A 26975-nucleotide genomic window follows, 5' to 3' on the forward strand; every position below is an offset into this window, starting at 1 on the left:
TCAGCCTATCCATTACTACCACAAACAGGAAGGGGCTCAGAGCGGATCCCTGATGCAGTCCCACCTCCACCTTCAATTCTTCTGACGCACCTACGGCACATCTCACCGCTGTTCCGCTGCCCTGTACTATTCGAACATATTTCTCCGCCACACCAGACTTGCGCATGCAGTACCAAAGTTCCTCTCTTGGTACTCTGTCACAGTCTTTCTCTCGATCCACAAAGACACAATGTAGCTCCTTCTGACCTTCTCTGTACTTTTCCACGAGCATCCACGAGGCAAATAGTGCATCTGTGGTACTCTTTCTAGGCATGAAAGCATACTGTTGCTCTCATATACTTACTTTTGACTAGAGTCTAGCCTCCACTACTCTTTCCCATAACGTCATTGTGTGGCTCATCATCTTTATTCCTCTATAGTTTCCGCAGCTCTGAACATCCCCTTTCTTCTTAGAAATGGGGACTAGCACACTTTTCCTCCATTCTTCTGACATCTTCACTTCCGCTAGTATGAATATCGTATTGTATCGAATAAGTCGGTCAAAAACTCCAGAGCCACCTCTCCAAACGGCTTCCATAGCCCCACTGGTATGTCATCAGGACCAACTGTCCTTCCATTTTTCATTCTGTTCAGTACCTTTCTAACTTCCCCCGTACTAATCGTTGCCACTTCCTGGTCTGGAAGTGCCTCACGCGTCACGTCAACTCAAGACTGATAAATAAGCAGCTTGAAACAAGCACTCTTTGCCTTTTATTTGGAGGATTATGCAAGCAAAAGAGTGAGGACAAGTGCTGAAGTTCCCCTTAAGGTACATTTTAAGAAGTTTAAACGCGTTTAAATTGTGTGGGATCGTCCCGCGTTATGGAAATTGGAAAAGTTAAGCACACACAAAGGTGCTGATGAGCCACCATCGATCTGGCTTTTACGCTGCGTCTATATCTATGAAGACATCTTGAAGCCATACACGACTTTGTGTGTGTGCACGTGTGTTGCTGCCGCCGTTGTTGTTGCCGCGGGCACGCTGGCTCGCTCGCAGTTTCCATGTCAATATTTGCCGGAACGACGGTCATGCTTCATAATCGGCTCCCTCGATCAAATCGTGGCTAAAGGCCCCCCCCGACTCCGTCAGGTAACGGGGGGGGGGGGGGGGCAGTCGGCTAATGAATACTACAACCCCCCGCCCCCCTCCCCTCGGATAAAATAAAGACTGATACAATCTCGATTGACTGAAATGACCAAAGACTTACAAGATCGGGTCACCGTTTAATGAATGGATTACATTTTTATTCCTGATATTGTTGGGCTATTATACTGCACGTACGCTAACATCAATCTTCTGACGTCGTGTGCTTTGTTCAGCACTTATGACGCGTTTACGAACGTTATTACAGTTAGTATTACAAATAACGGAAATTAGCATTGGTGTCGCAGTAATTTTAAAATCTCTGGTGAAAATCATATTTCTATTTTTTGGTCGGAGTTTTACCCTCCACACCAAACACTTTTGAAATATTTTTTGACAGGCTTCCAACTTCTTTGCCATACTGCAGCACCACATACAACAATGCTTATGGATATGAACAGCGGATATAGAAAAAATCTACATACCCCTTATCAGATGACAAATTTTAGCAATATTTAAAAAAAAATGATTCCCAGATGAATCATTTCAAGATGTTTTCCACCGATAATGTGACCTACACTTGTGCTGCTTCATTGAAAAAAAATACTTTTTGTAGAGAGTCAAAATATAAAATTCGATGACTGAGATAATACTGTTGCACAAGTGCGCACACCCTCATATAAGTGTGGACACGGCTGTGTTTGGAATTAACCAATTACGTTCAAATTTGAATAAATGGGAGTCAACGCACATCATTTAACGTGTCTGGTTCGCCCCAAGATAAAGTTCAGTTACTCTGGCGGGCGTGCAAAACAGCGACTTCTAAACACCGATCGAGCGCAACATGAAGACTGTAGCTGGACCATGTGACGCGAAGGGCGGGGGGGGGGGGGAATGCAATAGACGCAGGACGAAGAATGGAAGCCCCGCAAAGTCAAGTGCTCAATTTTCTCTCCACTCTGCGGCGATACCGCAGAAGCTCAATCATACCGGGACCGTAATATGAATCAAGGACAGCTCACTCACTCTCAATTGCGGGCCGGGGCCTAACTGGGACCCCGCGTAAAGCGCAAACTGGGTTCTCAATTCAAACGGGAGCGAGTCAAGTCGGACTTTCCGGCACGTCTGGAGCCTGACGGATTACCTGGCCGCCGTAAGGACAAAGGGAATGAAGATGACTACTCTGCCAAAGCTGGCTACAGATGAGACATGCACGGCTGAACGAGCATCGCGCAACCTCGCCCATTTGTCTACGTGCTGGAGCTTTGCACAAGCTCTGACAAAGGAGTCCCCGCACTTCACTATTGACATATCGTCTCCGCTTATGGATGCCGGAATATCTGCTTTTCAACTCTCATTTGCAGTCCGGCTTCAACATTCATCAACTGGATGCGCCATTAAAGTTCCAAACATTTTGGAGTTATTTATGGCGCGCGGGGCCATAAATCAAATTGCGTGTCCTTCAAACTTAGCGAAAAAGTGAAACACGTGCGAGTGGGAAAAGATGGAGTCATGGCTGTGACTACGCTGTGTACCGATCGTTTTTGTTCTTTGGTTCTTTCTTCCTTATTCGTTTATGTCAGTTAAGGAATTCGGCGGCGCCGCCTTCCGCATTTTTCCATTGCTTGGTCCATTTTCTATTTATGAATATAAAAATTATTTGAGATACAGAGAGATTCACTTATTTGTCATGGGGGGGGGGGGGGGTTTCCGGTAAGTTACGGACACCCCCTGCAATAGGTCAAATCCGTGGAGTGGCGGCCCGGTATTTCTTTGGATATACATATTTTAGAGCAGGGGGGTCAAACTCAGTTTTCTTTAGGGCTGCAATGTAATTCGTGTTTCCCCTCAGAGGGCTGTTATGACTGTGGAACAAAAATATTTAGTCATCTCACCGTATTTATGGACTAGTTTTGGAATCAGAAATCAAGGGTAATGCATTTTTCAACTATTCATATTTGGTAACACAAAAATGCTTGTAATATCTCAACTTGATCACTTAATTTGAAATTTTGGCACAGGTTTTATCAAGACTCATGGAAATTGAAACTCTAGACTTGCCTTCGCGGGCCAGATAAAATCATGTGGCAGGCCAGATCTGGCCCCCGGGCCTTGAGTTTGACACCCATGTTTTAGAGGTATATATGACACACTCATACTTTTTAAAATCTTCCTCACACACCTATTGGCCGCTACCATACGCTTCTGAATAATTTCTATACTCATAAAACATAGGGTAATACACAGCAGTACTGTTAACTATGTACGTTATGCATTTTATGATGTGTTTTAATGAGAGAAATAAAAAAATATGGCTGTTAAGGTACCAGAATGCCCTTGCAAGTGGGCAAGCAGAACCACAATTGCAGATGCATTTTCAGCCAATTCAACTTGTAGGAATCGACTGAAATGAGATTAGATCGGTACCGTAATTTACGGACTATAGAGCGCACCTGATTACAAGCCTCACCCAGTACATTTCTAAAGGAAAAAGCAGTTTTTACATACACAAGCCGCACCTGATTAAAAGGCGCATGTGCCCAACATTGAAACATGAGATATTTACAGAGGTACACAGAAAGAGTGTTCAAAGTTTTAACAATATACCTAAGCTTTTCTTTCCAAACAGTGCATGTGACACTGCAGTAACACAGCAGCAAAACACTAGCTCAGCGCTAACAGGGCCGGTTAAAAAAAACAAACGTGCAAACACACCAGCAACACGCTAGTACAGCACTAACAGGGCTGGTTAAAAAAAAAAAAAAAAAACATACTGATAAAAGTCACGGCAGTAACACAGCAGCAACACGCTGGCACAGCACTAACGATAGCACAGCGCTAACAGGGCGAGTTGAAAAAAAAACATCCGATAAAAGTCAATGAGATGCGGTAGTAACACAGCAGCTACATTCTAGCACGGCACTAGCACAGGGCTAACAGGGCTGGTTAGAAAAAAACATACCAGTAAAAATCACTGAGACACGGCAGTAACACAGCAGCAACACGCTAGCACAGCACCAACGCTAGCACAGCACTAACAGCGCCGGTTATAAAAGAAACATACCGGTAAAGGTCACTGAGACGCGGCAGTAACACAGCATTAACACGCTAGCACAGCACTAATGCTAGCACAGCGCTAACAGGGTCGGCTAAAAGAAAATGTACCGGTAAAAGTCAATGAGACGCAGCAGTAACGCAGCAGCTGCACGGTAGCACGGCGCTATAGCTAGCAGAGCACTAACAGGGCCGCTTAAAAAAAACATACCAGTAAAAATCACGGAGACACAGCAGTAACACAGCAGCAACATGCTAGCAAAGCGCTAACAGGGCCGATTAAAACCAAAACATATCGGTAAAAAGTCCCTTCCTCGGCACACATATTCCACCGCTCTCACTCCTACCTTTTCCGCCCGAGTGCCCCCTTGCGGCCGTCAGAAAAACTCCACAAATTATCCGCATCACCGCATAAACCGCAGGGTTGAAAACGTGTGAGGGAAAAAGTTGCGGCTTGTAGTCTGGAAATGACGGTAATTGTACCATAAAACAAGAGCTGTCTGTCGCCATTAAAAAAAATAGATATATTTCCGCTAAACATGTTCTTATTATATCAGTCACATATGTCAATCGTTTTCAGCAATTATCTTCAAACGTGTACACTGAAACAAATCCCCCCCCCCACACTCGGTGTTCCGGAGGCCGGGTTCACTTGTATCCGAGCCGCGCTCGTATATTACAATGCAGCTGAGGTGGCAGCAGCGGTAAGTCATTCCTTTCGCCCCCCCCCCCCCCCCAGCATATTCCGCAAACCCCCCCCGCTCGGCACTTAGAAGGTCACCCCTTTCATCAGCGATTCTATTTGCATTCCAAATCGTACGTACATGAAAAATGTGCCACCGGCTTCCAGAAGCTGGCGGGCCCCCCTTCGCAGGCAGATTAGATAGAATTTGCCGTAGCAACCTTACACGCGCTAACCTTTGCAGATGGCCTCGCCATTGTGTGGAGGGGGTGGGAAAAATGGATTGCCTAATAAAGCATATCATCCGACATATTTGCCGCTTGGCCGGCTAAATAGAGGCTGTGTTTTTGGAGCAAATTCCCTTTGTCAAATTTGTCAGCGTTCGCGCTGCCGTTTTGGGTTCGGGCCACGAAGAGGAGGAGGCGAGATTCGCGGTGTCAAGTTAAAGTGGCGGCCAATTTGAAGAAGAGACCATTTTTCTACAAGATGGATTATAGTGGCGGGGGTGGGGGGCAGATTTGTTTTTTTTTTTGTTTGTTTGTTTGTTGCCATTCTCTTGTGTTCAGCTTGTTACATGAGCGTTGATGGATCACAGCTCCAACTGAGATGTAATATTCTTTGGTGCTACACTTGTAGCACTACAGAGGAATAACGACGATGAGCCACGCAATGAAGTTATGGGAAAGAATAGTGGAGAACAGACTCAGGACAGAAGGAAGTATCTACTCAACTCCTTAAAATGTACCTTAAGGGGAACCTCAGCACCTGTCCTCACTCTTTTGCTCGCATAATCCTCCAAATAAAAGGCAAAGAGTGCTTGTTTCAAGCTGCTTATTTATCAGTCTTGAGTTGACGTGACGCGTGAGGCACTCCCAGACCAGGAAGTGGCAACGATTAGTACGGGGGAAGTTAGAAAGGTACTGAACAGAATGAAAAATGGAAAGACAGTTGGTCCTGATGACATACCAGTGGAGGTAGAGAAGGCGTTTGGAGAGGTGGCTCTGGGGTTTTTGACCAACTTAGTCGATACAATACGATACTCTTACTAGTGGGAGAGAAGATGCTAGAAGAATGGAGGAAAAGTGTGCTAGGCCCCATTTTTAAGAACAAAGGGGATGTTCAGAGCTGCGGAAACTACAGAGGAATAACGACGATGAGCCACGCAATGAAGTTATGGGAAAGAATAGTGGAGAACAGACTCAGGACAGAAGGAAGTATCTACTCAACTCCTTAAAATGTACCTTAAGGGGAACCTCAGCACCTGTCCTCACTCTTTTGCTCGCATAATCCTCCAAATAAAAGGCAAAGAGTGCTTGTTTCAAGCTGCTTATTTATCAGTCTTGAGTTGACGTGACGCGTGAGGCACTTCCAGACCAGGAAGTGGCAACAATTAGTACGGGGGAAGTTAGAAAGGTACTGAACAGAATGAAAAATGGAACGACAGTTGGTCCTGATGACATACCAGTGGGGCTATGGAAGCCGTTTGGAGAGGTGGCTCTGGAGTTTTTGACCGACTTATTCGATACAATACGATATTCATACTAGTGGGAGAGAAGATGCCAGAAGAATGGAGGAAAAGTGTGCTAGGCCCCATTTTTAAGAACAAAGGGGATGTTCAGAGCTGCGGAAACTACAGAGGAATAACGACGATGAGCCACGCAATGAAGTTATGGGAAAGAATAGTGGAGAACAGACTCAGGACAGAAGGAAGTATCTACTCAACTCCTTAAAATGTACCTTAAGGGGAACCTCAGCACCTGTCCTCACTCTTTTGCTCGCATAATCCTCCAAATAAAAGGCAAAGAGTGCTTGTTTCAAGCTGCTTATTTATCAGTCTTGAGTTGACGTGACGCGTGAGGCACTTCCAGACCAGGAAGTGGCAACAATTAGTACGGGGGAAGTTAGAAAGGTACTGAACAGAATGAAAAATGGAACGACAGTTGGTCCTGATGACATACCAGTGGGGCTATGGAAGCCGTTTGGAGAGGTGGCTCTGGAGTTTTTGACCGACTTATTCGATACAATACGATATTCATACTAGTGGGAGAGAAGATGCCAGAAGAATGGAGGAAAAGTGTGCTAGGCCCCATTTTTAAGAACAAAGGGGATGTTCAGAGCTGCGGAAACTATAGAGGAATAAAGATGATGGGCCACACAGAATTATGCTAGAATGGTACAGGACATGTATGAGGGCAGCAGAACAGCGGTGAGATGTGCCGTAGGTATGTCAGAAGAATTTCAGGTGGAGGTGGGACTACATCAGGGATCCGCTCCGAGCCCCTTCCTGTTTCCTGTAGTAATGGATAGGCTGACAGATGAGGTCAGACTGGAATCCCTTGGACCACGATGTTCGCAGATGATATTGTGATTATTGTTATTTTGAAAGTAAAAGAGGGTTGCTAGGTTCTGTTCATCATTACGTGAAGCCTTCATATTTCTGTGATACCGATGCGAGTAAACCATTGTGGGTAGTCTTCCGATTTTGATGACACTGTTGTATTTCAATCAAACATGCACACAGATTAGACAATACACGATGTCAAAAAAGTTGTCAGAATTGAAAGAGAACCTGAGAATCAGCACCTCCAAATCCGAGACTATGGTCCTCAGTCGGAAAAGGGTGGCCTGCCCTCTCCGGGTCGGGGATGAGATCCTGCCCCAAGTGGAGGAGTTCCAAGTATCTTGGGGTCTTGTTCACGAGTGAGGGAAGAACGGAGCAGGAGATAGACAGACGGATTGGTGCAGCGTCTGCAGTGATGCGGACTTTGTATCGGTCCGTTGTGGTAACGACGGAGCTACGTTGAAAGGAGAAGTTCTCAATTTACCAGTCGATCTACGTTCCTACTCTCACCTATGGGCTCGTGACCGAAAGAACAAGATCCCGCCCGGATGCAGGTGGGCGAAATGAGTTTCCTCCGCAGGGTGTCCGGGTTCTCCCTTAGAGAACCGGTGAGAAGCTCGGTCCACCGGAAGGGGTTCAGTGTCGAGCCTCTGCTCCTCCGCATTGAGAGGAGCCAGATGAGGTACCTGGGACACCTGATCCGGATGCCTCCCGGACACCTCCCCGATGAGGTGTTCCGGGCACGTCCCACCGGGAAGAGACCCCGGGGGACGAGCCAGGAGACACTGGAGAGACTACGTCTCTCGGCTGGCTTGGGAACACCTCTGGATCCCTCCGGAAGACCTGGCTGGGGAAAGGGAAGTCTGGGTATCCCTGCTGAAGCCACTTCTCCCGCGACCTGACCCGGAAAAGCGGTAGATCATGGATGGCTGGATGAAAGAGAACCTGGTTGACGGGTTTAGAACTGACTTACTTGACAGACTTGCTCGAGATAGTAGCGCAAAATAAGTTGAATTCAAGGACCGGCAATATTGGAGGAGAAACTGTGTTGCGTTTTTTGAACCTATGTTGAGAATAACTGAGAAAATTAGAAGGAACTCCGGTTGACTTGCGTTTGGACTCGCCATTGAAGAAACAAAGCAAGTCTGAAATCTCGCAAGGCCTCCCCCACCTCGTCCACACACACAAGTGTAATTTGGCCACTCAGCCCTAATTCGCGGCTCCCAGAAAAAGCTCTTTCATCAAACTTTGCATATGAGCAGCCAAGTGACGCACAGCCTCTTAACGGCCTGCTTTGCCTCCTTCGGAGAGTCGGCCGACCAATCCATCTTCCTGAGCGCGCTCGCAGCCGAGGAGCCGGGCAACCCGTGCTCCCGTCAGCCGGCACCGCCGGGAGATGGATTGGGTCTCCGTCGCCCACCTCCGGTCCGGTACCGGTCCAGTGGCACAATCTGGACTTTAGACGGCGGGAGCATGTGTAGGGGGGGGGGGGGGCATCCAGTCAGTCATGTAGAATCCAGATACACGAGACGGACCTCCTCTTTGTGTCTTGCACTACAAATTTTTGTGTGTCGGTGCAAGTGAAGTCGCCAGTGGTGGGAAGTAACAGTGTACAAATATTTGAAACTTTTCAGGTTATCTTTTTTGACTTTTGAAGACGGAACTCCTTTCAACTCCTTACTTTTGTCAAAATACGCTTCTTACTTGTTTCTCATCTCTAGAACAAACACACACACAAAAAAATGATATAACGTAAATTACGACCCATAAGCCGCGACTTTTTTCACACGCTTTCAACCCTGCGGTTTATGCGGTTAGTTTGTGCATTTTTTTTCTAAACGCCGCAAGGGGGCACTCGAGCGGAAAAGGTAAGAGTGAGACCGGCGGAATATATGTGCCAAGGAAGGGACTTTTACTGGTATGTTTTTTTTGTTTTGTTTTTTTAACCGGCCCTGTTAGCGCTGCTTTAGCGCTGTGCAAGGGTGTTGCTGCTGTGTTACTGCCGTGTCTCCCTGATTTTTACCGGTATGTTTTAGCGCCGCGCTAGCCTGTTGCTGCTGTGTTACAGCCGTGTCTCTGTGATTTTACTGCCACAGCTGTTTTTTTTTTTTTAAACCGGTATATATATATATATATATATTTTTTTTTTTTTTTTTTTAACATCCCTGTTCATGCTACCGTGTTATTGCTATGTTAAGCTAAGCTAAGGTAAGGTATTCAAATTTTGAAAACTCTTCCTGTGTGCCGTCTTTCTTTGTAAATATCTCGTGTTTCAATGTGGGCACTTGCGGCTTATACACAGGTGCAGCTTAGCAAATTTAGAAACGTACTGGGTGAGGCTCATAATCGGGTGCGGCTTATCGTCCAGAATTTACAGTATATCTTTTTTTTCCTGTGTTCAGCAGTTCACAGTGTTCGAAAAGCTAAGTGAACATCTCAAAAGTGGAGTCAACACTACAAGCAGGATGGAGCACCAGTGTCCCTTTTATGCCGTTTACACTGCCACAAAACTGGAAAAGTCACGTCACGTCATTATCTACGCCGCTTATCCTCACAAGAGTCATGGGAAAGCTGGAGCCTACCCCAGCTAGCTTCGGGTGAAAGCCAGACTACACCCTGAACTGGTCGCCAGTCACCACACCAGTCTCAAAAGTGGAAAAGTAAGAACTAAAATCTGAGTGAAACTTTGAAAAACTCGGACAGGTGAAGTGTGGAAAAAAGCTCTCCGCAAAGCTGGAGACAAAAACCGCAATTCAGGAAAGACTCGGAATAAAAACATAGATTCTCGAAACATGAAGCAGAAACGCTAAAGACCAAAACGAGTTCAGGACGCGACAGAAGACAAAAGCATCTGATAAAGTGTTTGCACTTGTACTGAAGTACTTCTTCCACACGCAGCCATTTTGTCTCTGACAAATTCTCGCGCTCGATGTGAGCAAACGTGCAATGTTCAGTGGCGGCGGCGGCGGCGGCGCTACGAATCCATCTGATGTCTGACGGGACGCGAGCCTCAATTGAACCGGACCATCCAGCCATTTGGTCCATTCATCCTCCGGAAAGTTCCTTTCACTTCAAGCGGAGGTTCGGCGCTCCTGCGCCGCTTTGCGGGAGCGATAACTCACGTTATGCAAAGCGGTCCTTGTAACATGTCACTTTGTGTTTGGAATTACTTCTGACCTAATAAGCGCAATCTCTGAGTTATGGCGTCGCGGCCTTCGTCACCTCGGTCAGCGACGTGTTGTGAATAGTTTACGAACTTTTCTGCGGGTTTGGCACTTTTTCAACGTCGCCTCGAAAGATGGGAAACGAGAAAAGAGAATCTGCCGGTGTCGTTTCTCCGTCAGAATGTGGAATCATGTTCGACTACATTTTTTACAAATGATCATTTTTTACGTTTTTTTTTCACTATACTCGCATACTGTAGTGCGCTGGCTTGTGGGAAAAGATTACTACAATGTACTGTCTATAGTACAAAATATTTGCTCATTGATTAGCAACAGTAAAATCTTCATAAATTTAGCGGTTTTTATAGAAAAATGCGTTAATTTGTCCAGAGGGGGGAAGAAACTAGCTTAATTACATCCAGTAAATATTCAAAAACTATTTTTTTGTTCTCTTAGGGGGGCTGAAGTGTCATCTGAAACCAGGTAAAAGAACTTCTCTTGAACCCAAAAATATTTGCTTTGACACAAGAAGTCTGGAACTGGTCAGAGAAAAAAAAAACACGGTGAATGCAGTAGCTGTAAACAAAAAAACAAAACAAACAAAAAATTATAGTGTTCTTCAGATTTTGATGAGGCAAAGAACTCGCACCACGTCAGAGTTAATGGTCAAATTTCCCTCGAAGTCTCATTTTAGTTAAGCAATTGATTGTTTTGGGTTTGTAAAGCACAGTACAACCTTGGTTCTCAACCACAATCCGTTCCAGAAGTGATTTGTTCGAAAACCAAATCGATATTTCTCATTACCATCAATGGAAAAGGAAATAATGCGTTCCAAGCCTCAAAGAATTTGGCTTTTTAAAGCCTTTTTTTTTTTTTTAGCTTTTCCTGATCATAAACTGCATAGTAGGAAGATATGTATAGTTTAAATAGTTTATATATTAGAATAATTTCTGAAATATATTTATTTTTTGCTTAAAATATATGCTTTAGTAGTAGAGTAGGCTGGGAGTGCATTGCCGTATCTGTAGCAACTTGGCCCCCAGCCTTTTTTTTTTTTTAACTAACAAAAGTGCAGAATAACTTTAAACAAGCAATAGTGAGGGGTAAAAAAAAAAAAAAAGTACAAAAATTTTTTTTTTTTAATTTTTACAAAAAGTAACATACAAAGTGCTTTGTGGGTCAGCTGGTTGTGCCGCGCAGCTTACGTTATTTTCGGGTTTTGTCGGGGGCGGGTTAGGGTTAGGGCTAACCGATTTTCGTTCAAAAACAGAAGCAAAAAAAAATCTCGAAACTTTCGTTCGAAAACCGATTTGGTCGAGAACGGGGACGTTCGGGAACCGAGTATTCACTGGACTGTATTGGCCTCACGTGTACGAAAGGAGTGCTCCACTTGCCGATGGACATTTTCAGTCCTTTAATGAACACAAACACAGCGAGCGTACTCGAGAGGGAGCTGCTGTCGACCACGGCTCACACGCAACTGCCCCCGGTCCGGGCCTCACTTCCTAAAGTTACATGCAAGCGCAAAGACAATCGAACAAAGAGTATTTTTCCATCATTTTTATGGCCTTGTAATTTGTATTCAAATATGTTTACAATGTCTTTAAAATGCATTTCCATAACTTCAAAAGTGTTTCAAACATGTGGGAAAGTTACAATAAAAACATTTTCCTTATCACCTTCTTATGGGTGGTCTGCGTCCCCCGTGATAGACGGGGGGGGGGGGGGCTTCGCTGTATTTACAATTCCTCCCCCACGGGCCTGCTGCCGCTCGCTTACTCATTCCGGTGGGATGCAATTTTTAAAAAAAGAGAGAGAGAACGATTTGGTTACATCCGACAAAGGCTATCGTGTGTCCCGCACGTCTAATGCGGCCACGGACCTCAGATCAAGAGGTAAAACAAAAAAAAAAAAAGTGTGTGTGTGTGAAGATAATAGCGCTCATTCGCCCAATTTAAGCTTCTAAAAAAGGGAAAAAATAGTAATCGAGCACCATTGGTAATGTTTTGTGACTCAACTGCAGATGGGTGAGACGTCCATGAACGGGGGCTGGCCTTTATCCGCACTTATTTTGGAACAATGTTCAACAATGCTTACTACAATTCGTGTCAAACGAAACGAGTTCCAATTCGGCCATCTGCTTTTTGAAGAAAAAGGAAGCAAGAAGTGATGCGTGTGGAAGAAAATATGCGCCACCAGGATTTGAATTTGAAATGTAAACTGATCACATTTTCAATAGTTGTATTTCAGTGTCACTTTTCAATGTTAACAATTCAACCGGCTACAATTCGCTGTCGAAAATTCACCGTCTGTGCCCCACCAGGCAGGGGTTACTTCAGGTCAGAAGCCAACGGCCAGCCAATCGCAGTTCGGCATTCTTAGTCGCGTGACGTCACATACTAAGTAAGCGTCACTGGGTTGGCTGGCTGTTCGGTTCTGACCTGAAGTAACCCCTGCCTGGTGGCACAGACGGTGAATTGTAGACGGCGAATTTCAGACAGTGAATTGTCGCCGGTTGAATTGTTAACATTGAAAAGTGACACTGAAATACAACAAATTAAAAATGTGCTCACGTTACATTTCAAATTCAAATCCCGGCGGCACTTATTTACTTCCACGGTCGCGGAGTAGGCAGACCGAAGAGGGCGCGCCGCTCGGCGGGAACACAACACCGTGGTCCACGCGTCGACTGAACCCCGAATCGTCGCTAACAGGAGCTGCTACTGTTTTAGCTAGCAACATAGCTTAAATTGAGCCCCCCCCCCACACACACACACTTTTCCTCCTACTTGATTGGAGTGTTTCTTTGTTTTGATTTCCGGAGCATTTATTTGTTTTGGTGGGGTTCCTGGATCAAGTTCCAATGTGAAGGTGTACCAAATATCGTGTCCTGTGCGCGCATTTCCATTGATAAATGACATTTGACATCCAATCGAGCCGGTGGGCTTCCAGTGATGCGTTTTGTCATTTTCATTTGGGGCTCCTTCCCGCCCTACAAGTGGCCCATCTCCGCCCCTACGGGGGCCATTGAAGGCCGCATCCATAACCCGTCATCTGATATTTCATTCCCCGTACGGGCGCCGTGTACCTAAGATGTAATCGATACGCAGACACGCGGGCCCCTCCTGTGTTATTACAAGGAGCGGGGCGGGGAGGGGGCTGGGGGTGGGGGGTCGGCAACGTCTGCTCGGCTTCCCGTGCCGTTTACACAGTTCAGGCTTCCGATTAACCTGAGCGGATCTCCACGCCAATCACGGGGGGGCGCATGAAAGGAATGACATTGTTAGGAAGATGTCGCTGACGGTAGGAGGGCCACCGTGATGTATCGCCCCCCCCCATCCTCAACCGCGGCACCTCCAACCACCCACACCCACGCCCACCTGCACACACCCTCGCCGGCGCTGACGGGGATGAGCGTGGAAGTCATTCATCACATCCTCTCCGTGGCCACCGAGAGGCCAAACGGGCCTGCAAGCCTCTCACGGAATCCGAATGCGTCGCGTTTGAGAAGCAAAGGCGAGAAATGGCGCAGAAAGCGCGACACGTACGAGGATACGCACGGCCGACGTGTGGAAAAGGCGACTTGTACTACGACCCTACTCACTTGTTTCTAATACTCTCATCGAGTTTTTATCCAGCGGGGCACGATGCAAATTCTTTGAAGCGGGGAATTTGATAACAACTGATATGATGTCGCAATGACAGAAAATAATTCTACATGCATACGTACTTTTCCACATTTCATCTGAAGCGGTTCAAAATCAACATTTATCTAACAACATGCCAAAAACATTCACAAATATGGAAAATACACCTTAGCAGAGATGCTGATTATTTCATGTATTCATAGAGATTAGTTTAGATGTTTTTTTCCCTCGTAGAAGTTGACTGAAACGAGTTTTGCGCCGGCCAACCAATCAGACGACAGAAAAATGTTGGCATCATTGAGCGCCGGCGCCCCCACCCTGATAGGACCAATCTAGTTCGATAGTACAGTAGTACAATACAGTAGCGCTACAGTATACTACTAATTGTCACAAACCTCCGGTGCGGGGGATGACGCAAATGCAGGACTTTGAGGCAGAGGCATAATGTTCAACGTGGTTTATTCCGGAAACTGGGTCATACGTGGTGTCGCGGTCAGACATTGTCTCGTCATAAATGATAACGTTGAGCTATTACGAGCCTTTTTGTGTTCCCAAACAACAATAGTTGGAAAACCCATTACCGTTATTTTCTGATTCCAAAACCAGTTCATAAATTTCTTGTGTGAATATGATGAGGCAGCTAAAAAAAATGTTTCACACTCATAATTGCCCTCTGAGAGAAAACCCGAAGTAAAATGTGACCCCGTGACAAAAATGAGTTTGCCACCCCTGATTTACGCGAGAAGGCCTTGGGTAGATCCAGTTGACGTGGAAACACGCAGAAGATGAAATCTGATTTGACAAAAACTAATCTGACAGCTACAATCTACTACAATAATTATTTATTATTATTATTATTACTGTTTTATTATTAAAAGGAAAATATCCCATATTGGTACTCAATATTTACAAGTACTATTTCTCGTGATTTTTTTTTTTCCAATTTAGCGGTTTTAAGCTTGATTAAATAATTCTCAATATAATTGAGTACAACAGGAATGTAGATTTTTTTTTTTTTAAATGACCAAATCCGAGGTTGATTTTTTTCACATTTCGGTCAAACTTCGAGGTATCACCGTATTATATATATATATATATATATATATATATATATACATTGTTATAATATCATATTGTGACTGACTCGCACCCCAAATATGAACAAATACACGATTGAAAACTGTCACAATACACAAGTACGCATCTATCACATGCGTGTTTGCTGTTTGCACACGGCGACGTCCGTTTTATGAATCCCTCCCAAAATTTAATTTAGGATTCGAGAGACCGATTAAGCCCCCCACCAACCAACATCCTCACCCGCCCCCACCCTGACAACACCGAAATCGAGACTGCATCCAAGCTGCACCGGCACTCGACTGTGGCCTGCGGGAAGATCTCAGCAGTGATTGAGAGTGCGTTGAGACGCTCAGGGCCAAACTCTACAAGCATTGTTACACGGACAAGGCCGGCGCGCGCGCACACTCGGGTGTTGCCCCCACCGGCGACGCGGATATCGATTATTTCGCTGGCAAACTCACTTCAAGGAGCACCATCATTAAGACAAATGGAGTTCCTCTCCAATGACAAACGCATGAGACGCTGCAAATTCTCCGCCACTGGACTCACTTTGTGCTCGCTTGGGATGCGCAAAACGGAAAATTCCACCATCAAGAGGGGGAGATAGCCGCTTATCCTCACGAGGGTCGCGGGGAGTGCCGAGCTGCTATGGCCCCGAAATCTTTGCTCTACTCATGAACAAACATAAAGGCAAAAACATTTTTGTGAAATGATAACGATGCAGTGTGTGCTGATAATAAGGATTCAAAAACTATTCTCCAAATGGGAAATAATGTACTCATCCATCCATTTTCTTAGCCGCTGCTTATCCTCACAATGGTTGCAGGAGTGCCGGAGCCTATCCCAGCCGTCAACGGGCAGGAGGCGGGGTCCACCCTGAACTGGTCGCCAGCCAATCACAGGGCACCCACACAGGAGACAAACAGCCTCAATCACACCTTGGGACAATTTAGAGTGCCTAATTATCCTGCTAAGAAAATGGATGGATGGATGGATGGATGGATGGATGGCTCAGGATAATGATCATTAAATCAGACGCTTTAGTTCTGTATATTCTGTTTAATTATTATTACTATTGGCGTGATTTTTTTTTTTGTTTTTATTAAGGATAATATAAGTGCTATTTTTACTCATTAAAAACAACTTTTTGTGCAAGGCTGGAATATAATAATGGCATTTTCCTGAATTTCAACAGGGAAATAAGATTTGAGATACAATCAGGTCATCATATTTGATCAATATAACATATATTTATCGTGATTTTGATATTTAAAACTTTGGGAATCTTTTTCAGGCAACACATTTGTTTTTTTTTTTTACTTTCCACACGGATTGTGAGTGCAGCTATTTGTCTCCATGTGCTCCGTGATTGGCTGGCAACCAGTTGAGGGTGTATCCCCGCCTCCTGCCCGTTGACACCTGGGACAGGCTCCACAGCACTCCCCTGACCCTTATGAGGATAATCGGCTAAGAAAATGGATGGATGGACGGATTTAACGGACAACCTTCTCAATAGTCTGTTAAATCGAGGTTTGGGGTGTTTGTGTGTGCAAATACTGAATATAAACAGTGATTTTACTTTGTAGATAATAATCATGTAATTGCTATTTTTGGGACGGACATCTTGAATTCATTTTATTTTTTTAGCGTTTTAATACAACGATGATTTGGTTTTAAAATGAATCAATACTTTGATTAATCACCTCCCTCACATGACAAAAAAAAAAAACAAAGAAATGCGGTGAATTGCGCACGTGGCTGATGTGCAGTAGATCAATAAAAAAGCCTCGCCGATGATCAATTTTTCCCCGTTGAGCGGCAAACAAAGCTCCGACTTGAGGATGTCATTTCCGATTTAATGTGTCCTCCATACCTTTGCAACTTTCCATTTGTTATGTTTGGCCAAGCCATTAGTCGCCATTTATTATCATTAGCGTGATAGAAGCGTCTTCCTCGCCCAAGCGGAAGCGGGGGGTGGGGGGGGGGTAGATAATAAAAAAATGGACATTTTCACATTAGACGGAGCTTCACTGGTGCGTCAGATTAATGTTGCTTTCACAAAAGCAGGGAAAAAAAAGGTAGGCGGAACGTCAACTTCGCCGACAAACTATCACATTATCTTGTCTGCTTATTTATTTGTTCATTTTCTTGACGGCCGTAGGTAATCTCCCCCCCCCCCCCCGCTTATCATATCATGTTTAGCGCCTCTTTGCTCCCGACTGACTATTCCAAAGTGTAATTGATGAATATTAGGCGGACCTGAACGATCCGATGAGATCCGATCTGAGGGCTTTGTCAAAAACAACTGCGCACAAATTGAACACGGCATATAAATACATACAGCCCTTCTTATATTCCTTAATAAGTCGGAGAAGAAAGAAAGTAGCCTTTTATCAACATGGCATATTCTTACAAAATGTTCGCACCCCAGATATTTCCAATGGGATTTAGGGTCTATGTGAGAAGCTCTTCGGTTCCAAATTGACTTTTTTTTTTTGCCTTTTCTATAAATATCTGAATCTGTGGTACATGTACAAATTACAAACCCGTCCACCATTCAAGCCCTCTAAAAATCACATTTAGTTTTTGTCTGTTACATTTTTAAATTTCAGAAAAAATATCCCTGTATTGTATGAAAACAAAACGTGATAAAAGGTTCTGAAGATGAAATTAAAACCTTCCAACATCATATTTAATTACACATTTTTCGGTTGAAAAAAAGCATAAAACATCGAGACTTTACAAGTCTTCCCTGCTCAACTCGTCAGGCTTTTTCAAAGTTTTTTGTAACTAAATTTAACACAATTTTGAAATGCTATTAATCCATCCAAGCCTTCTAAAAATCATATTTTGTTTTTGTCTGTTCCATTTTTAAATTTCAGAAAAAATATCCCTGTATTGTATAAAAACAAAACATGATAAAAGGAACAGAAGATGAAATTAAAACCTTCCAACATCATATTTAATTACACATTTTTAGGTTGGAAAAAAAGCAGAAATAGCAGCTCCTCCAGAGTGTTCTCATGCTTTTTTTTTTTTATTCATTCTGTCATAAACCAGAGGCACGGGGGCGGACCCAAATGCAGGATTCCGAGGCAAGGGCATGATCTTAAGGATGGTTTTATTTCAGGAAGAGGTCGTACACAGCTAAGTAGTCCAAAGAGGCGGAAGTGGCCTGGCCACGTCCCTCACAGGAAGCCCCGCCCACAGCAGTGGCCAGGCCACGCCCGTGACACCTTCAGCTGGCTAGCAAAAGGCACAAACCGAAAAAAATGCAATTAAAAAAACACGAGAACACTCACCAGGAGCTGCTTTAGGCCACAACTCGCAGCCAGATGCTCACTCGTAGCCTAACCGGCTGCTTCACAAGGCCACGCCCCTTAAAGGGACGCGTCCAATTAAGAATAACACAGTAGCTACCGCTTTATCGATTTCTTTACATTCGCTTTTATTGTGTTTTGATACAATACAGTGACATTTTTCCGAAATGTAAAAATGTAACAAAAAAAAACCCTAAATATCATTTTTCGAGGGTTTGAAGGGAATAATAGCATTTCAAAATTAAGTTAAATTGAGTAACAGAAAACTGTGGGAAAAGCCTGATGAGTTGAGCAGGGAAGACTTGGAAAGTTTCTTTACATCCCGCTGTTATCATATCATAAATAATGTAGATTAATGGCCAGAGTCAAAACCACTGAGGATAATCCGCGTGGAATACATCACTGTCACGGCTCACTGTTGAATATTGCATTTACACCGGGAGCATTTTTTAATCACGGCGAGCTCCACATGTTAATTATCACTCTGGGGGGAAAAAATATATATTAAAAATTAAAACAAAAAAACTCCAAGTGAGAAACGGCGAATCGTGAAGACTTGTGCAGCGTGCGGTGGACTTTTAGATGGACGCTTTTCGGACGGAGACTCGTGGAGCATCTGAATTTCTTCAGACTTCCACCCCAAAAAAGACAAAAACTGTTAAAAAAATGGATTTAACTTTTTATCTTATGAATTTGGCCCTGGCTGTATAAAATCTCGCAAGTCAAGCCGCCATTCGTGAAGTGGAGTGAATGATGAACAGCTCAAAACTAGGAGTTAGTGTTAGCCCAAAAACCATCATCGAACCAAATCAAATTCTACTGGTTAATAGCTGGGATTTCACTAGTGCCATACAGATGCCACCTAGTGCACCGTTTTTCCCCGTTAAAACAGTTTTAGTCATTTTTACATCATTTATTGTTTTACTATATATTGTTATTGGATGGCAAAGTTCTCCTCCCATCCATTCGTTCATTTTCTTAGCCGCTTATCCTCACGGGGGTCGCGGGGAGAACACGCAAACTCCACACAGGTGGGTCCGGGATTGAACCCGGGACCTCAGAACTGTCAGGCCAACGCTTTCCAGCTGAGGCACCGTGCTGCCCCCTTACATTTAAACTCTTGAAAATTGAGTTCTTTAATCTAGCCGTAATAATGTTGAAAAATTATACAACAAAAAAATTGCAGCTAGTAAAAATGCTGAGTGGCAAGTCATTCTGGGAAACCACTCACCAACGTGGCTGGTTTGCAAAAAAAAAAAAAAAAAAAATGTAAATCTCAGCTTGTAAGTGTTCTTTAAGAATTATGCACAGGATTGAGAACTCCATCCATCCGTCCATCCATTTTCTTAGCCGCTTATCCTCATGAGGGTCATGGGGAGTGCTGGAGCTTATCCCAGCTGTCAACGGGCAGGAGGTGGGGTACACCCTGAACTGGTCGCCAGGGCACATCGAGACGGACAACAGCTGCACTCACAATCACACCTCGGGCCAATTTAGAGTGTCCAATTAATCTTTTTGGAATGTGGGAGGAAACCGGAGTGCCCGGAGGCATGTCCGGGATTGAACCCAGGACCTCAGGACTGTGAGGCCAATGCTTTCCAGCTGAGGCACCGTGCTGCCTGCCCCCTTACATTTAAAGGCTTGAAAATTGAGTTATTTCATATAGCTGTAATAATGTGAAAAAAATTATCCAACAACAAAATTGCAGCTAGTAAAAATGCTGAGTGGCAAGTCATTCTGGGAAACCACCCACCAACTTGGCTGGTGTGCAAAAAAAAAAAATAAAATGTAAATCTCTGCTTGTAAGTGTTCTTTAAGAATTATGCACAGGATTGAGAACTCCATCCATCCATTTTCTCAGCCGCTTATCCTCACAAGGGTCGCGGGGAGTGCTGGAGCCTATCCCAGCTGTTAATGGGCAGGAGGCGGGCGGGTTACACCCTGAACTGGTCGGCAACCAATCGCAGAGCACATAGAGGCAAAAACCCGCACTCACAATCACACCTACGGGCAATTTAGAGTGTCCAATTAATGTCGCATGTTTTTGGGATGTGGGAGGAAGCCGGAGTGCCCGAAGGAAACCCACACGGGGAGAACATGCAAACTCCTCACAGGCGTGTCCGGGATTGAACCCGGGACCTCAGAACTGGGAGGCCGCCGTGCCGCCGTCCTCTTACCAATGTGCAGAAATTTGCATGACTTGAAAAGTGAGAGAGTCGTTCTTGCTGTCTTACTAGCGAGGAGTACAAAGAGCGCACTAGTACACGAAGGTTCTGGAAACCGCGCAAGGGCTTGAGGAGGCCTCGTTTCAAAGTTTCAAATGAGGATTGATGCGCGTCCCCGCCGTTATTAATGTATCGACGGCGCCTGTCAGGAACATTACAAATAACATTGTTTTAATCCATATTGATACATTAGCGCGGGTAATTGATGGAAATCCAATGAAACTCCCTCATTTTCTCCGCTTAGACGCTATTCATCCGCCATCTGCTCAATTTAGAGCTCCCCCGGGGAGAGTCGTGATGGGCTGAAATCAGCGCTCGTCAGATGCGGCCCGCGTTTGGGTTCTCTCTCTGAGCAGTCGAGTTCTGCAAGACGCTTTCGCTCGTGCCGACACTCTCGTTTGATACGCACGTTCCGGGTCGGATTTAGTATCCCTGTGGATTTTTTATTCAGTTTTTGCGAGTGAATTGAACAGTGAATTGAACAGCCGCTTGAATTCTTTGTTCTTCTTACTTCAATGATTCATCCTCAGTGCTACTAATGGCGTTTTTCCATGTTAGAGCTTTTTTACGCAGCCATCCAAGCAGCTACATTGAAACGACCTCAATCCAAGACGTAGAAATACGTTGAACCTCCTCCACAGACTTCGCACAGACTTTCTCAAAAGGACGAGATGACGTCGCAAGGAGAACCCCCACCCCCGCCCCCGCCCCCAACCCCTCCGCTTGTAATCCATTATTACCAAACTAAAAAGAAGCCTATATGTATATTTGAAAGTGTTCTGTAATAGATTTTTAATGTGCATTTGTCTATGCCCCAAAGGCCTGGATCTTTGACATTTGGAATAATTGTTGTCGTTCAGCAGGGGAGGCTCGCGAATAGCGCGGGGACAATTGCAGTAAATGACTGTGTCAGCCTGTTTATTTGTGACATGATTGCCCGCGGCGGAGCCCCCCCCGGGGGGGTTGGGGGGGCTATTAGAGGCTGCGGTCATAGCGACCATGGCGCGGGGCGGGGGGGGGGGGAGAAGCTCAGCAATCAGCCAAAAGTTTGCACTTAATGCGACAAGTTATCAGGCGAACGCCCCCCCCCCCCCCACCGCCCCCTCCCACCGCTGAGAAAAGGAGAGGCGAGGGAAGGACGTCGCGGGTGGGCATCGTAGATATTGGAAACGTGTTGAACATCATAATCACAATTATTCAACGCGGCCGCCGTGTGAGAGGTCACGTGTGTATTCAATGGCGCCTCCCCCCGCCCAACCCCCCCACCACGCACACATATGTTTGGCCATATTGCACAAAGCTGTCTCATACATGTAGGCCCGAGGGGGGCCGCAGAGCAGAGCGCGTCCGGCTCCGTATCTAATGACATGATGCGAATATCTTGGGCCTGCGGCGTGGACGCAAGTGCGTGTGGAGTGGTTTATTTATTTATTTTATTTTATTTTATTTTGAAAGGTTCCCCAGTGCAAGTGAGATCGTGACGGGACGCGTGTCATTCCCGACATATCGGGTGTGTCTCGGTGAGTGAATTCCTCAAGCGGGCTTTATTGCAGTTCAACTATTGAGGATTTTTTTTGTTTTGTTTTTCATTCCGCGCATAAATGGTCGTATTGCGGGATTTTGAGTTTATGTTGTAGAAATCTTAAACGTGTGGTAAAATAAACACTTCCTCATCTAAAAGAAAACTGGAAAAACACATCACAAACAATGAAATGTACAGAATTTACAGTACTATTGTGTATTACTGTACGTTTAGGTGTTAAGAGTAGAAAAATTTAAAAAGACAATGTGTGGCAAAGATAGTTTGGGGAGGTTGGCACAGATTAAAAATTATGTAAAAAAGCAACCCAAAATGTGGTCGCGACTTCACTCGTTTCCTGTATTGCAGTATTGGTCCTGACACTAACCCCTGACCCAAATCATTTTTAATATCATCATCATGTAGCTGTGACTTTTTTTTCAAGGAATTTCAAGGATGTTAAATAATAAAGATTATCCATAATTGTGATGATTCCAAAAAATACCGATTGCTCTGAGTGGTGAATCGATTCAGGATTATAAATAAGTCTGTACATTTTGGTTTTCTTGTATTTACTATTGTCATTGTTTTCACAATTTTGGGCCCGTTTATGTAGTGTGCCTGGTTTGTTTTGAACTTTTCTGCACAATAAGCGCTGCTGTCAAATCATAATTCATGCATTATACAAAATTCCACATTGAAGCTGTTTTGACTGACAGAAATGAAGACGTCAGGGACGTGACTGGAACAAAGCGCGGACATTTTCCCATCCCAGAAGAAAAGCCCCCGCCGCATCACAGGCCACCGTAGCAACTTGGGCCTCCTCAAGAATGTTTGTAATCTCCTCTGGCGGGGGGGGGGACACTTCCTGCGGTTGGGGCCGACCCTGCGGTGGACAGCGCTATTGTTCGAAACTCAAAGGATGCGAGGGAGACGGGAGGCGGAAAGACAAAAATGGCGCCAGTGCAAGAGCTCCCGGAGCAGGTAGTGTCCACAAATAATGCAAAATATGCACAATCATAAATATATTTATGCGCATTCTTGTGTAACTGGAGGTCTCACGTGGCAAAATTGATCAGACTCTAAGTCGTACTACTTAAAAGAAGCCTCTGGTCAAACTAAAAGTACTGATTCAACTCTACTATCCATCCATTTTCCTTTGCCGCTTATCCTCAGAAGGGTCGTGGGAGTGCTGGAGCCTATCCCGGCTGTCAACGGGCAGGAGGCGGGGCACACCCTGAACTGGTCGCCAGCCAGTCGCAAGGCACATCGAGACAAAAATCCGCGCTCGCAATCACACCTACGGGCAATTTAGAGTGTCCAATTAATGTTGAATGTTTTTGGGAGGTGGGAGGAAACCGGACTGCCCACCCGGAGAAAACCCACGCAGGCACGGCGAGAACATGCAAACTCCACACGGGCGGGGCCGGGATTGAACCCGGGTCCTCAGAATTGTGAGGCCAACACTTTCCAGCTGATCCACCGTGCCGCCCCAACCCTACTAGTAAAAGTTAAAAAAAAAATGCGTTAAAGTGTTAATTAGTACTATTTTTTAAACGTCAATTCTATAATATAGCTGTTTGATTCCATAAAAAAAAAAACTAATTTCACACAAACTCAAACGTTTACTGACATTGTGTTCATACTACGGCGATTGAAAAAAGAAACAATGCTTACATTTTCCATAAATCTGACATTTCCACCTTTGGCATGTGGACTGAGGTAACGCCTTGGTATTTTTTTCATTATTATTTTTTTTTTTTCAAAGCCTGCGTTGACCAAGCCACGGGTACAAAGTGTAGTAATTTTTTTTTCCAAAATGTAGAGAGGGAAGCGAAATAGTCGTCACAAAAATGAATCAACAACAAGTTCAGAGCTACGAGTATGGAAGTAAATATGTGCCACCGGGATTTGAGTTAAAAATGCCACTGAAAATTTTATGTTGTAAAATTCAGTTATTTTTTAAAATATCATATATTATTATATCATATATATTATATTATATATATTTTTACATTTGCAATAGCTGTATTTCAGTTTAACCTTTCAATGTTAAATTTCCCATATAAAAAAATTCAACCTTCAAAATTCTCCTCCAATTCGCCGTCCGTAATTCACCGTCCAACATCCGACCAATCCGGTCACGCTTTCTTAGTCACGTGACATCACGTACAAGCCGATACATGAGCTATTTTGGCTGTGTGCTTGTATTTCTCCCGCCGAATTTGAATTTATCGAAGTCTCCTCGCTCATTAAAAGATAAAGTTTTGAAAAAGTATTTAAAGACGAGGAAGCGTCAATTGTGTAATTAAACGGGGGGGGGGGGGGGGAGTACGACCAGTCGGGGCTAATTGCAGGTAGGGGGCGGAGTTGAGCCCCCCCCCCCCCCCGACAAAGATAGAAGAGAATGCCGCCTCTGTTTGGCGTTTAAAGGGGCGACGGAGGTTGAGGGATGGATGGGTGGATTGAGGAGAGCAAGAGAGAGAGAAAAACAACAAGAAAGACGCGAGAAAGAGTTTGTTTTTGTTTTTCTTAAAGCGCAGAATTTCGCTGCCGCGGCAGACTCTCGGCGCGGCTCCTCGGACAGATGCCGAGCCAGATGGCGGAGGATTAACGGAAGACGGGCGAAGAAGAAATGAGAAAGCCTCAAACGGGCCCGCGGAGAACAGACATTCAAATATTTTGCGTTTGTGTGTGCGGCGGGTCCAAGGGAGAGGCCGTTAAACCACATCTCAGCTGGGAGGACTAAAGAGGATGGGTGGAGGATTCTCAGCCAGAGACGGAGCTCGCGATAATAATCACAGGCGTGAAATTACAACGCTGATATTTGTCGCACCCCGGGGTGTCGTGCGCTGCGGTGGGGCTGGGGCTCGCCCGGCTCAAAGCGCCCACGCGTCAACCCCGGCCCGACTGACGACTTTTTCTTTCCCCGTCACGTTCCGGACCGGCCTTCGGCGGGCAGAAACCCACAGTACAGAAATATAGTTTGACCCTTCCAACACGCTTTAAGCGCATTTGAACTTAAGACACGCTCAAACGTCAAGTTTCATCCCTATAAATGTTCTAAAGTAGATATTGGAATGCAAAATACAAATAACATTATTCACTTCAATGTCGATACGAAAAAGTACATGTGAGCAGAGACCGCGTCAAAGTTGCGGAAGTCTCACTCTCCTGCCCGTGATGTCACACTGGGACATTCGCTGTTGAAACAGACTTCGCCGCCTACTATGGGAGACGAACGCGCCCCTTCCGAGACGGAAACTCTCTTCGAAGAAGAGAACATCTCACAACCAAGTTTCGTTTCGAGCCATATTTAGATGACATGCGGATCACGGCCAAACCGCCTCCCTGCCCGATCGATCCGCCTCCGCGTGGCGCTGATAAAAACGACGACGACGCAGCCAAACCGCCTCCCCGTCCGATCCACCTCCGCAGCGTCAATGAACAACAAAACAAAAATGTAGCACCCTTGATTACGCCCCCCACACCAACTATTACTTTATACACACCTCCCTGTCATTTGGAACCCACGAAGCTCTCGTCCTTTGCACCCGTGCAATCCATTTTTCACGACGAACTGGGTCTTTTGGAAAAGCAAGACGAGCGAATCCATCCTCCCGAGTGTTCGGGGAAAGTCCGGCAACGCAACTCGCCGGCATTTTGGCTAACACGAAGGAACAACGAGCTAGCTTCCAGCAGGTAAAACTAGTATAAACAGTCGAGAACGCTACTGCCCTGTACGTCACGTCCGGCTTCTTCTTGAAAACAAATCCCTCACGAGGCTGTTCATGACGGGAGTTACAAAAAGCCATAAACGTCAAAATCATGTTTTGTGGTGAAAAAAATGGATGGGTCCATACCGGCTGCTGTTTTTTAAGCTAAGGTTTTCCTTACCGCTTTTCCGTACTCGCTCACTCGCGCAGTTATTCCATTAAGAGGCCGGGTGTGCTTGCTTCAAGTTGTTATTTCACTCCTGCAAAATTGACACATAAAACAAAAGAGAATTCAACATGTAGATTTCAACAAAGCATATCATGCAACCACACAACATCAAATGAAATGATGCTAGCTTAATAAACATAAAATGGGAAGCGGCGTAAACAGGCCGATGGAAATTAGCATAAACCCACAAACAAGTGCTATGTTGCTGTACGCTAAGCAGCGACACATAAAAACGCAACATACAACAATACACAAATGCATAAATTCTCTCCGCTCTCAATGCATCGCCAGCGACGATCCAAGTGAAATTGTTGTTTGGGAAGTTTATCGAGCTGAAAAAAAAACATCTGTTGCAATTTTTTTCGGCACCTGTCTGCGTGAACATATTCTAGGGTTTCACACGCAGTAAATAGATTTTAAGTGCTGCATAAACTGCCACAGCGGCACATTTTTGGGGTTTTATGAAGAGTAGGTTGAAATAGTGTGAAAAATGTGGCGTGGTTATGATCAATTATTTGGATTCCATGCGGGTATTAGCAGGAAATTTGCTCGAGAGTACTACTGACGTCGTGACTACTTTGTAGACTGTCCTGCGTGAAAGCTGTCATTCTAGAGTTAAGCAGAAAAGTCACCCCCCCCCCCCCCCCCCCCTCGGCAACGCGCCGAGCGAGCGAGCCCTGACAAGATGTGACACCACATTTTCTTCTGGGCACTTTGGCGGCGATGGCGCAAAAAGAAGCTCATTTTCATGTCCGTCATCTCCCGCTGCCGGGCCCCGCTCAGCCTGCCTCTATTACTGCGGCAAAAGTGAAAAGCAGATGTGTTGGCAGGCCCAAAGTGATAATGGCAAAGGGGGGGGGGGGGGGCGCAGGAAT

The 26975-nt window shown here is 45.0% G+C and overlaps 1 protein-coding gene across 2 annotated transcripts in view; it reads right to left on the bottom strand.

Moving 5' to 3' along the window:
- Positions 1-26975, bottom strand: part of cdhr1a (cadherin-related family member 1a) — a 287197-nt gene that overhangs the window by 130188 nt on the left and 130034 nt on the right. For both annotated transcript variants that reach the window (XM_061836296.1, XM_061836294.1), the window contains one exon: positions 26053-26131. The gene's annotated coding sequence lies outside the window, so the exon portion shown is untranslated. The remainder of the gene's footprint in view (positions 1-26052; positions 26132-26975) is intronic.

The sequence above is a fragment of the Syngnathoides biaculeatus genome, chromosome 12, assembly GCF_019802595.1.
Source record: "Syngnathoides biaculeatus isolate LvHL_M chromosome 12, ASM1980259v1, whole genome shotgun sequence".
Classification (NCBI taxonomy): Eukaryota; Metazoa; Chordata; class Actinopteri; order Syngnathiformes; family Syngnathidae; genus Syngnathoides; species Syngnathoides biaculeatus.